Raw genomic sequence first — 13,339 nt, 5'->3', positions numbered from 1 at the left:
AAAGACTCCTACCTAAAATAGCAATGTCTCCTCTCCACACCCCACCATTCTTCTCTATTTTAGTTTCTCCATAGCAACTTTGATGTATCATATATTTTACTTGTGTATCTCTTTATCATCTCTCTCCCCATTATATTGTAAATTACACAAAGGCAGGGATTTCTTGTTGTGCATGGCTGTGTCCCCAGAGTATAGAGCCCTACCTATTACATGGTAAGTATTCAGTATTTTTTTAATGTAAATGGATGCAACCGTTTAGAATACTCAGAAATAGACTCACACTTATAAGGACATCTAATATATGATCAAGTTGGCAATACAGGTTAGAAGGGAAAGGATGAATTATTCAATAAAGGATTTTTTTCCTTTACCCAGCTTCCCTTATTCCTAAATTTTCCTATCATTGAAAGAGCTGAATTTCTACAAATCAGATTTCTTTTAGTCTTTCATCCAATAGATGATTCCCTTAAAACACGCACACTCACATGCGCGCACACACACACACACACAAAGTTGTAGAACAATTAGTTATCCATATAAATTTAACAATGGATACTTTCCTACATCATAGGTAAATATCAATTCCAAATGGATTAAGGACTTAGAAGTGAAAACTTCAGAACTTTAGAATTTATTTAAAAATTCCAAATAAGAAAAAATTTCTTAAACAAGACAGAAAAAGTACAAATTATAAAGGTTCTGATTAGTAATTTTGACTATGTTAAAATTAAAAGCATCTATTCATACTATATACCATTAAAAAAAGGAAAAGTACAAGTCACAAACTGGCAAAAGATATTTACAAACATAGCTAACAGAGGACTAGAATCCAGAATATTAAAATAAAATCTGTTATCAATAGAAAACATAATAATGCAATAGAGAAGTAAGCAAAAACTTAAATAAGTAACCTGGTTAGAAATCGAAGACATGCAAATTAAAACCACAAGGAAATACCACTTTTAACTTTTCAGTTTGCCAAAATTTTTTAAAGTTGGAAAATATCAAGTCTTGGCAAGTTTGGAGCAACAGAGCTCCCGTCCATTGCTTGTGGGTGGGAAATTGGTACAATTACTTTGGAAAAAAATATCTTCTGGCCCAGCAATTTCATTTTTAGGTATATAACCTAGAAAAACTTTTGCACATGGGCATCTGGAGACATGCTGAATAGAAGAATACTGTATAGAACTTTTGCCCACAACAACAAAATCCTGAGAACAACTCAAATATACATAAATCATAGAATAGAAAAATAAATATTACTGGAGTCAGACCATGGAAAACTATACCACTATGCAAAGGGAAGACCCACATGTTATGTGTCAGCATGGATGAACCTAGAAACATGATGCAGAGGGAAGGAAGCAAATCACAGAAGAGAACATGTGAATCCATTCATGTAATGTTCAAATCCAGGCACACTTAAATAGTAATTTCTGTAGGGATATAACAAAGTGATCAACACAAGCGATGAATTGTTAAAAGAAAAACGAATTAATGCACATGGCAGTATAATTGTTACCCTTGGCTGAGAGAAGTAGTATGGCCATAAATAAAGACAAGGGCTGAACTTTTTTTGGGAGGTGACGAGGCATTTTAAAATATTTTTAAATTTTCTTCCCTTGGCAAAATTTCTCTTTATGAAATACCAAAACTAAACAAAACAAAACAAAACGTGGTTTAATTTCTGAGATTTCTGAGGTTTTTGTGAGGTATCTTCCCCAATGTGGCATGCTCCACACGCTTCACAATTAAACTTTTCAAACATAGTAGGCTTTAGTTCCCCTTCCCCTTGGAGGGTCTCAATTAACTCATAGTCCTGGTGTGTTCAGAGTCTAAAATGACTTTGCTCCCCCTGAAAGTTGTAATTGTGTAATAGTTGCTTGTAAAGGAAATTGATGTGATCATGTCTGGCTAGCAGGAAATTAAGCAGATAAGTGGTCAGACCATTGCACGCAAGCTTTAATGGACCAGCAGCTGGATACCTTTCTCTGTGTGTCAAAATCCTCCATTTTGCTCCACAGGCTCTGGATTTTGTCTTAGTGCCATTTTCATAGCATCATCATATATTCTTTTAATTATTTTAAATATTTAAATTAGTTTAAAATTCTAAAACAATTATTAAAAACACCTTAGCAAGGAAAGTTTTATGAAACTTCAAATGTGGAACTTGTAAACTTTTATTGGCCAAAAGGTGCTAAATAACTAGAGCAAAGAATTTTCAAACAATAGCAGCAACAACCAAAGCACTTAAAAAAAAATTTTTTTTATTAGGAATAATAAATCTGTAACCATGGGACAAATTTATAGCCATTAATTCTTGTAGAAGGAAGTGTTGTCTCCCCTTTCTGTATTTGAAAAGGGAAAATTTTCAGTGCATAAAAGTGTTAGAGTCATCATGGAAGTTCCATAGAACCCAGGGATTTTTATATCTTTAAGTCATATAAAACTTCACTGGATAGTCTGTATTGAGACAAACATTAATACAAACATAAATTGCTATTACATTCAACTATGCTATCCCTCAGATGCAAAAAAAAAAAAAAAAATCTCAGCATACACTAATTATGCATAGCTTTGGGGAATTAAAATTCCTATTTGGGGTATAGGAATACCAAGGAGATGTTTAAAAGGTCTTTGGGAAGGAGTATGGTATAATGGGGTGAACTCCAAAAAATTCATATTCAACTTCTCTTTATTACTGTCTAGCTGTGAGATCTTGAATAAGTAATTCTACTTTTCTGGGATACAGTTTCCTCATCTAACTGCTCTTTTATGGTTCCATCCTAATATTCTATGCTAAATTCCATATTTTGTCTTTAGCCATAACTGAAAAACATGTTACTTAAGCATCTAACACAAGTATTTTTTGGGGGGGATGATTGAGTACTATGGTACTATGAATCATAGAGTGCTCAGCCTGGCAATATTAATGCCAAGCATTTTATACAGAGTGGGTGATCCACAACTATTTTAAATAAATGAATGAATGAAGAGCTTAAGCTCAGTGAAACTAACCAAAGCTTATAATTTGACTAAAAGTTTGTGATTTTTATTTCATTACAAGGTTATAGCAAATTTTATGTATGAGCTTTAAATTATCTGATTTTCTGAGGGGAATTTTTTTTTAACTCCTTACCTATTGAAAACTTTTGGCAAATGCACAGAATAGCATTCTAAAGAACTGGAGTTTTGAAACAATTGAAAGGAACTGATTAGAGAGCAAGTATTTGCTTTCCACATTAGCATTTTATTGGCCAATTGACATGCCTTCTACCCACTCGCTAAACAATCTTGGGCATGTTAATTCTCCATCTTGGATCTCTGGCTTTTTGAAAAAATGGGAATAACAATGTTGACCTGTTTTGAGGAGGAAACAGCTAATATAGCCATAAAGACCCAAATTCATCATTAAGCCTGTGGAAGGCTAATTCTCTAATATCAATCAGTTAGAGATATATATTTGGTTAGATATTCCTTTAGGGAAAACGTGTGGAAACGGAACAGTACCCATTAAGGAATACGGGTTTTTTCCTTCCATGGTTGCCAAAGTTTGTTTGTTGTGAGGTTTTTTTTCCCCTTCTAATTTTCTTAAGGAGTTTTGGAAATAAGATCATTATCCTTGTGGGGTATCTGCTGGGTATTGTATCCTTTAAAGTCAAGATTTTTTGTGATTCATCAAGGAAATAATGAGGAGGTGAATAAATTTAAAATCCAAAAGCAGGTTCTTTGTGGAAAAACAATTTAGCAATGAATCTTTTTTTTTTGTCAGTTGAGACAATATTTCTGGACAATTATTGGTAAATTTTAGGTTAGACACTTTTTAAAGGGATTTTTTTGGCAAAATTATGAAAATATATAAAAAAATCCTGATCGAGTACTATAAATATAACATCTAGTTTTAATAAACATGAGTCATGAAACTAGAACATTTCCCTTTTTCTATAGGTTTTACTTACCATGGTAATTAATCTTAACATCTGTTAAGTTCACTTGCTTTGTGAAATAATAAATTACCAAATAGCAGGCCCATAAAACGGACGACTGCCTGTACATGGATCACCATATGGCCCAATTCAGTGCTGTTATAGAGAAAGCCATGTGCTTAGTAAACAATAGGCATAATATGACCCGTGTTAACAAGAGTTGGTTTCTATCAAGCAGTGAAAGTACCAAGTCATATAATGATAAATTTTGGCCTCACAAAGATGAAGCTAATATCATTAACAATTTATTGCAACGGAACTTAAATCTTTTCAAATTAAACTCATGATGGATTTTAATCTTTCGGTTAATGTTGGTAAATGATTATGCCTCAAGCCATTATGATAACGATCATTATTAGCAAGAGTCTGTTTTTACAATGTTTTTAATGTTTAAAATTAATCTAGAAGTCAAGAGCCATTAAATCATTTCTCCTGCAGCAGAATTTAAAAGGTGCACATATTTCAAATAACTCCATTTTAAAAACAAAAGCTGAATAAGCAATAGGAAAAAAAGACACAAGAAAATCAAGCTATTAACTACAGCGCCACCAAGTGACCAACCTCAAAATTCCATGTATAAACAAACGGGCAAATACACCAAGGAAAAGACCTATATTCAGAAAAGAGACCACAGTATGAACCACAGATGGCTGCTGTTTACTGACTTACAATGGGTTTCAAAACTCTAAGAAGTCAACTTCTAACTCTAGAATTACAAGTTTCAGCTGTGAAATCTCAGGAATAAGCAGTGGGTTGCCAGAGCCGGCAATTTACAGAATTTGAATCGCAGATGAAGATTAGCCCTTTACACAACAACTACACTTTCAAAGGTAAAAAAGATGTATGCTTGAGTGATGTGAAAAGAGTTGACCATTATACATGACAGGGTGTCATCTTCCAGTGCAAAGAATAAAATGTACACAAAAGAGAAAATTATACTACAAAATTTTTATATCATTTATGTCCTATAATCTGAGAACTCTGGTTTCCTCTCTTAAGTGTCAGTTTCACATCTATAAATTATTGAAATCAAACTAGATGATTTCTAAGTTACTCACCAGGCCAGAAATCTTATGGCAAGAATCACTGTAAGGCATTTAGCTCAACAAATTTTATGCAAGAATTTGCATGTAAATCCTTGTATAGGTTGAGGCTGTACTATAATGGTCTAATTGATAACACATCTGAATTGAAGTGAACATTAACAGGTAGTAAAGAAAAAAATAGGGGAAAAATGGAAACATAAATCTAGGAAAAAATAATTCAGAAATAATTCTTGCCAGCAATGTTTAAAACATTTACTTATTCATTCATTTATTAAGAGTATCTTGGTTTCCAACACCATGTCAGGCATTTTCTAGGGAAAACAACATGTCATAGAAACTATTCTTCGATGTGGGAGTGTTCTCATTGGTAGAAGGAACTCAAAACTAATTACAGGAAGCTAAAGGAGATATGGATCAAAAAGGAATAAAAAATTAGATTAGTTCCAAGGAAAATGTAACATCACTTTATAGACTGAAGTATTTGACCCCACCCTATGAGCTGTTTCTGGAAGTGCTGTTTGTATTCTTAAACCAGGTGTCAAACTAAAAACCAACCAATGAACCAACCGACCAACAAACACAATGACTAAGGGAATGACGACTTTGAATGACTAATGGGAGAAACTTAAGAGAAGCTAAATATAAACCATCTGACTATATAGACTGACAACACCAGGTTTAAAAATAGAAAACTGATGAGGGCATTGGTATTGTTTTCCAGCGCACAAGAGATAACCATGGGAGTGAGCAGTTACAGGGAAGAGAAGCTACTGGGAAGAGAAAAATTTAGACAGTATCAGAAAAAAACTTTCCTGTCAGATAAAAACATAGCTTAATACTATCACTTAAGGGAAATGTTAGATTTTCCACTTGATCTTTTGGGAGCCCACTGATGGGAGCTCTGGGGCATGTTTTGTTAGTATCTCAGGAGGGCTGGTGATGCCTCTCAGTCTTCCTCTCTGCAAATGCTAAGGATGGGAATGGAGAATCATGAAGTGGGAAGGGCCAAGGAAAAGCAAGTGTGTTCTTAGTATAATATGGAAACGATTTATGGAGTTTTTCAAAATTCATACTACCCAATTATATCATTTTTTCCCTTTACTTGTTGTTTCTCTCCCATTGGTTTAAATCAAGGGGATAAACAAGCCCAGCACTCTAATTCCCTGAGGAGACAACTGGATTCCAGTCCTTAATGCAAATAACTAGACATAACACAGGAAATGTTATTTAAAAGAAGAATAAGTCAACATTTACCAAATATAACAATTCAAATTCCTGGTTCTCTTTCTGCTGTCCTGAAATAAGGAAATCATACAGAAAAAGTCACCTAGCTAAAGTAGTTAGTTCAAGAGTGTTCAGTCAGTCGGATTTCCTCTGACTTGTCTATATTCTCACATTCCTTTAAAATGACCTCTAGAGAATCACAATGTCTCCTGATCTTGTTGGACAGGTGCAAAGTCTCAATCAGCCCATACTTGCCTCTCATCTGACCATACCAGAGAGGCACAGATATTATCTTCTGTTGCCTTTTTAAAAGGGCAGGAAACAACAAAGCTCTGTTGTTTCAGCAGCTGCCCTTTGGGTTCGTGGCTAGACACCTCTGCTTGGCGTCCATTCCCAGCTTGGGTGTGAGAGCCCAGTTGTGTTATTCTCATAACTTCTGCCTTGTGTTTTGGACCTTGGCTCTTTCAGTTATTTATGCGTCTTCTGAATTTAACCATCTGCCATGTTCCTGGAATGACAACTGGCTGCACTGTTTTTGGTTTCCTGGTATTTTTTCCCCCTCTTCTGGACCTAAGCTATGACCCTGATGTTCATTCATGGAACATTGCCCTAATCTTTGTTTTGATCTATGGGGTAATTTTTAAAAAATGTTTTAGGTTTAATCTGTTCAGCTCTGCTGGGACAGCAACTCCTTCTAGCTTTCAGACCAGTGCCTAAGTATTTGTCATGTAAAAACAAACCTTTTTTTAAATCAAACCAAGTATAAAGGAATCGACAGTGATAGCTCTGCTGAAATAGTAGAATATAGTTTAAATTATCATTTAAGCCATAGCTATTAGTTATTATGAGTCTCTTTTAGAGGGTAGGGGAATTTTGTTTTGTTTTGTTTTTGTTTTTTTGCTATTTATACCTTTTTTCTTTTTCTGCAAAGATTGAGGTAGTGGGATTTTTTTTTGTTTTTTATTTTTGGTTTGTTTGTTTTACTATGAGTGGTTAGAAATGTAGGTTTTAGAATAATCATATAACTGATATATCCAATTGGTTTGCTAGAGCATTATCTTCCATAGCTTATTATGTGTATGCTATAATTTTCTTGCACAAGTAAATTATTGTTATTTCTTTTAAGTACAGCTGGCATTCACATTTTTCCTCCCTCCAAAATTTAGAAATTTTGATCAACAGACAGGTAAATAGATGGTCTTTCTTGATGAGTTATAATTAAAGTACAAAACACTTACTTATGTCGGGAAATAGATTGCCTTAAAATATACCTATGCACATGCCTCAAATGGACTCACGTGATTTTGGTAGCAGAAAGTACGTATAATAGAAAATTGCAATTCTAAACTATGGTGGAGTACAAATACTAAAGCCCCAACACTTGCTAAACCTATGCCACAATTTACAGAGATTCTCTGATTTACAGAAATGTCAGTTCTACCCCCTTATTCTCAGCTACTGCCAGAGAGGAGGTTGGCAAGGACAGCATCAATTCAAATGATTGCATAATTTCTCCTTGGTAATCGCTTTCATTGTCAGAGCATATGACTGGGGTATGGAAGATATAATGACTTTTCTACCCTTACTTGTTCTTTCTCAATACATTTGTAATGTGAGCTTCCAGGCCACGTACGTTTTGGAATTCTATCTAATCCAATAATTTTATACTTGTGTAGTAGAGCACGAGCAATGTCATTTTGGAAAGACTTTTCAAGATCAGAGGTCAATCTAATCTAATCATTTGGAGTTGCAAAGAACCCAAAAGAAAACTTCTCATGTCTAAATCATCATGCTATGATTTTTTTTTATGACAAAGCAATAAAGAATATTTAGAGGGGTGGCCGGTTAACTCAATTGGTTAGAACATAGTGCTGGTAGCACTAAGGTTGCCCATTTGATCCCCTGCATGGGCCACATGAGCTGTGCCCTCCTTAAACATAATAATAATAAAATAAAATAGTAAAATAAAGTGAATAGCTTTAAAAAAAATATTTAGAAATCAAATAATTTGTAAATATTAGATCCTAAATATTCCTTTTAGGAATTGGGATGTAATTATATCTACCATGTTTCCCCGAAAATAAGACCTAGCCGGACAAGCAGCTCTAATACATCTTTTGGAGCAAAAATTAATATAATACCTGGTATTACATTATATTATATTATATTATATTATATTATATTATATTATATTATATTATATTATATTATATTATATTATTATTACTGTGGGAACAGAGCCAGGAGTGCAGTTTCCAGGCTCTTGGCCTCACGTGGAAAGGTGCTGGCTCAGGTAGTAAATGGCCATCAACTGTGATTGGATGGCCATCAGCTGTGGCTGGTTGGCCGTCAGCTGTAACCAGTGAGCCATTGGCCACTAATATAACTGCTGTGGCTATGCTGGCAGCAGATGGTGGTGGAGCTAGCAAGTGCAGATTGCAGTTAGCAAGTGGGAGTCGGTCGGTTGGCAGAAAAGCAGACAGCAGGTCGCACGTCGGGTGACTCCAGCCTCCAGTGAGACTATAGTGGTATGACTTCCCTACATATGGCTCCGTGGGTGTTCCTTTTTGGCCTAGCCACATCCTGCATTCTCACGTGGGGAGCGGGAGCAGAGACCCCGCAGGCCGCCTCACACAACAATTACATTACATTATATTACATTACATTACATTATATTATATTGGACCCGGTCTTATTTTACTATAAGGGTCTATATTAATTTTTGCTCCAAAAGACGCATTAGAGCTGATTGTCCAGCAAGGTCTTATTTTTGGGAAAATACGGTAGTACTCTTCCTCTTTCCACCAATGATGTGAACCATGAAATCCTTCTTCGAAGAGAACCAAGAACCCACTTTCCACCTAATATCCTCCTAGCCTTAAGGAATTGAGTGTGGGAGTTAGAAAATAAGAGTAAAGAGTTAAGATGGTTTACATCTAACTTTTAGGCCCAAGTAAGTTCTTTCGTAGCCACAGTCTGTAGCAGCAAGACATCTCCTCTTATATAGCTTGTAGGTCATCGGCAAATATTTCTTGAGTAAATCTTTGTACTTCTTCCCATATCACCAGTTAGGGGCTTCAAATTATACTAAAGGTGGTATATGCCAGATGACTTCACTTCCTTCTTTTTCTCTCATGGAAGACCCCCCTCGGCAGCAGACTTCTACAGTGTGCTCAGGCTAATTGCTTCCAGCCTGTTTCCCCATTTTGGAGCCTCTTCCAAGGCACACATTGTGCTTTTCTTCACTTCCCCTTTTCAGCATGTAAAGCAAACAATGTATAGAACTAGAGCAGATGGCTTAAATCCTGGTTCTGACACTTATTTTAAAAATATAGGAGAATCCTTTAATCTGAGCCTCAGTGTCCTCATCGCTAAATGGAAGTGATGACATCTTCCTTAGGTGGTTACTAAAAGTATTAAATAAAATAACAGTTATAAATTGTAAAATGACACACATACTAAGTCATCATTATTTGTTACCCCTTCCCCACTTAAATAGCTTCTAAACCACAGAGTCTTTCTTCACAAACTTTTCCCAGTTTGACTAGATGGAGATCAATTCTTGGTTCTCCACTCTGAACATAAATTTACTTTCATTCTCTTTCATGACTTACAAGCACAATACTGCATACCTACATAGAAACATCCAAAACTGCTTTACTGTTCTCACTCTGTTTTCCATCTGTCTGAATTAGTGTTTCCTCTCATATTTCATAATTTCTCAAAGGAAAAATACCCTAAATGAATTACTACTTTGACACATCTCACCCAGTGATCTCCACAGTTAAGCACATACTGTACTGCATCCTTAAAATGATAATTGTGGTGAGTTGTACTGAGGTGAAACTATTCACTGCCCCACCCTGCTGGGTCCCTCCCAGTGGAGCCCCTCTCAGTGACAAGGTTATATTTCTTCCCCAAACATATCAACCTTGGCCATATGACTCATTTTGTCCAATAATATATTAGTAGAAGTGACATAGGCCACTTTCAAGCCGGTGCTTTGAGAACCATTGTGTGGTGCACCATTGCTCTTTTCCCCTTTGCCATAAGAAAGCAGGTATTCCAGATAAGGGCTTCTCCTTCAGCGTGGATATCCAGTAAAGAGGACCCACGGCAGATGTATAATGTGAGAGAGAACTAGCCCTTTGTTGTTGCAAGATTTTGCACTTGATTGTTTTTAAAGTACACCTAAACTGACTGGTATATTCATGATAGCATAATCTCTAAGTGCAGTGTAATTTCAGGGTGTGTATCAGTCTACAATCGGGTGAGCAAAAAAGAGTGCATGTCTTTATTTTCTGTATATTAGCTGGAATCCTTTCTTTGAAGCTGAAAAGCAAATTTAGGCAGCCTTAGGGCTATTAGTGCTGTTCACTCTGCATGCACCTTCTCTTTGCTAATGATCCACAGAGCCTGCTGCGGGAGTGAATATGGGGGGAATGGGACTGGAAAATATAAGGGAAAAACAAATAAATCTCAAATTACTATTTAGCCATACTATTAAAGTATGGCGTAATATAAAGTGAAAAAAGAATTCAAGCTGTACTAAAATCAGATCAGTGCGATATATTTATCATGAACAGTTCTCTTTCATGTAACACCCTAGGAATTTTCAGTTTACTACTGCAGATGTACAGAAAAGAAACATAAAAACAGTATTCTTACATTTTGCTCTACTTTTATTTTAAAAAACAAAATATGCTTGTAATTTCCATTATTCTACAATTTTATACAAAAATGAAACTGGAATGAACCATATGGATGAAAAAAGAAAGTTTCATTTGTTGCCAAATATCTTCCCTACATAACATCTGGGTATTTAGAACATCTGTACAACTGACAATCTTTCAACTTTTCATCTGGATGTTTGGCAAATATGGAGAAAATATTTTCTTTATAAATCTAATTCTTATTTTTATGCAGTGCTATTCTAATTGCATATTTGGTAATATTCCTACCATCCTACTATTTTTCAAATAAAACATGGATACAATATTGGAGCAAAATAATAAATTTTTAATGTTGTGGTACATGCCCACATGCAAACTCTGACAGTTAAAAAGGAAAAAAAAAAAGGTGAATTCTTTCTCCATAGCAGTCAATCTATTTCAAGAGAGATTAGCAATGGAATATATCAAAGCACAGAGTCCACACATTCAATGACCTCTGTTGTGCATGCCCTTTATGTGAGTGAGATGAAAGAATTCTCTTCTTTGGCCAGATGCTGATACAGTCCCATAACATCTGCATTGATGTCTGCTTGGCACTTGGATAAGGGGGGAAATTTGATTGTGCTCTTGAGATTATGGGACCTGGAGACAAGCATCATAATCATCCTTTGCAAAAATTCCAAGGGGCTTAGTTACATGTTTTTCCCTTGTCAACATCTGCCAAGAACCACATATCAATTACTACTGCATCTTTTCTCAGGTAATAAAGGAACAGAGAACTCCCAAATTAGCAGTCTTTATCTTCCTAACACATGCCCCAGGCCTTTGCTTTTGGATGTAACACTCATCATTTTTTGTCATTGTCTACTTACAGGGATCTTGGCAAAGAAAGAAGCCTGGATGGAAGAAAAAGGTATTACTTTTAGTATGGCAAACCTTACATGAGAGTCTGTTTCAGGATATCCAATGCGAAGAAAGGCAGAGTAAATTTAACTGAGCTATTTCACGTTCCCTAGAGCCATCCATCCCTGTATTTTACTGATAAGATCTCCTAATAGCTAATTTCTATTCAAGCATTCTGTTATGCTTGCATAATTTTATCTTCTCTTATTTTTCATCTTATTTATTGGCTTCTACAGGTGTGTGTGTGTGTGTGTGTAAGGTGTGCGTGGACCTTACCTAGCAAATATCCTTTATAAAGTAATGAACACGTATGTAGTATGCCCCATGGTGTGCCTAAGGTGAGACCTATAACCACCTATGCTTCCAAATAGGTACTGTGAGAACCAACATACTTTTTATGCATGCATAGGCAATTCTATTTATTTTCTAAGAGAAAGGCAATGAAAATGGACAGAGATCTTATTTTAGCAGAATCTTTTCTTATGACTGCTAATTTGCCTGACAATGTTAAATCTTCATTTGCCCTAAATTCCAAATGTATCATTCATCATGACTGTCAGACTTGCATCAGCAGAAAGGCTCCATATTTCAGCTCAGACAGGTGGTTGGGCATTTGAAATTGGGTGAGCACTGAAGCAGAGAACTTGTATGTCAGTCCGTTGCCGGTTTCTCTAGTCAGAAAATGGTTGCAAAGAATTACTTATGGACTTTCACAGGTAGGGAGTCTAAGATGCCCTGAGGGCCTGCGTTCCTTTGTGAATGTTCCAGGTTGCCTTTTCTCCTACATAGATTGTATAGGTTATGGTTTTTCCAGGTCACACAATTGCCTTTTTTGAGACGGAGTATATGCAGAGCTTAGTCTTAGGTACGAACAACCATTGTAAAACAAAGAAGACCCAGATCTTGCCGTTAGGAGTTGAGTTGGGATGATAGTTTCAGACACTTGCACAAAGAATGCTGTGTGGTGGATTAAAGATGGTGTGAAGTCTTTTCCCTCGCTCCTTTATTCTGGGCTGGCTTCATGGTTCCTTTGACCAATAGAACATGGTAGAAGTAATGCTGAGCTGGTTTCAGGCTAGCCCTTCAAATGAGGGGGCAACTCTGCTTCCTTCCTTTTCAAAAACAGATCCCCTGCTGTAAAGGAAGTCCAGTCTATCCCTCTAGAAAGAGGCCGTGTGGACAGGTCCTGGAGGAGGAAATGCCATGGAGTGTAAAAACCACATGAAGGAGAACTAAAGTACCACAGCTGACAGCGCCAGGGCCCCGGGGTTGTGAGAGAGGCCTTATTGGACCTTCTCGCCAGCCCCATCACTGGTGGTGCAGCTTCCTGAGTGACTCCATCTAATACCCAGTGGAACAGAAGAATCACAGTCAACCTCCATGATAGTGAGAAATAGCAAGTTATTCTTGTATTCTTATTGTAAGACCCTGTATTGGGGGGTTGTTAGTTACACACAATGGCTAACTGACACAGCTTATAAATCAACATATACACCAAAATTTGTAG

At 36.1% G+C, this 13,339-nt stretch overlaps 1 long non-coding RNA gene across 1 annotated transcript in view; it reads left to right on the top strand.

Annotated features, from left to right (window-relative positions):
* The window catches only part of LOC141567711 (uncharacterized), a 79,294-nt gene extending 67,332 nt beyond the window's left edge, over positions 1–11,962 (top strand). Inside the window, exon 4 of the long non-coding RNA XR_012490541.1 lies at positions 11,804–11,962. This is a non-coding gene — a long non-coding RNA (uncharacterized LOC141567711). The remainder of the gene's footprint in view (positions 1–11,803) is intronic.
* The last annotated feature ends 1,377 nt before the right edge of the window (positions 11,963–13,339 follow it).

This window comes from Rhinolophus sinicus, linkage group LG01 (assembly GCF_036562045.2).
Source record: "Rhinolophus sinicus isolate RSC01 linkage group LG01, ASM3656204v1, whole genome shotgun sequence".
Lineage (NCBI taxonomy): Eukaryota > Metazoa > Chordata > Mammalia > Chiroptera > Rhinolophidae > Rhinolophus > Rhinolophus sinicus.
This window is presented reverse-complemented; position numbering and strand designations above follow the sequence as displayed.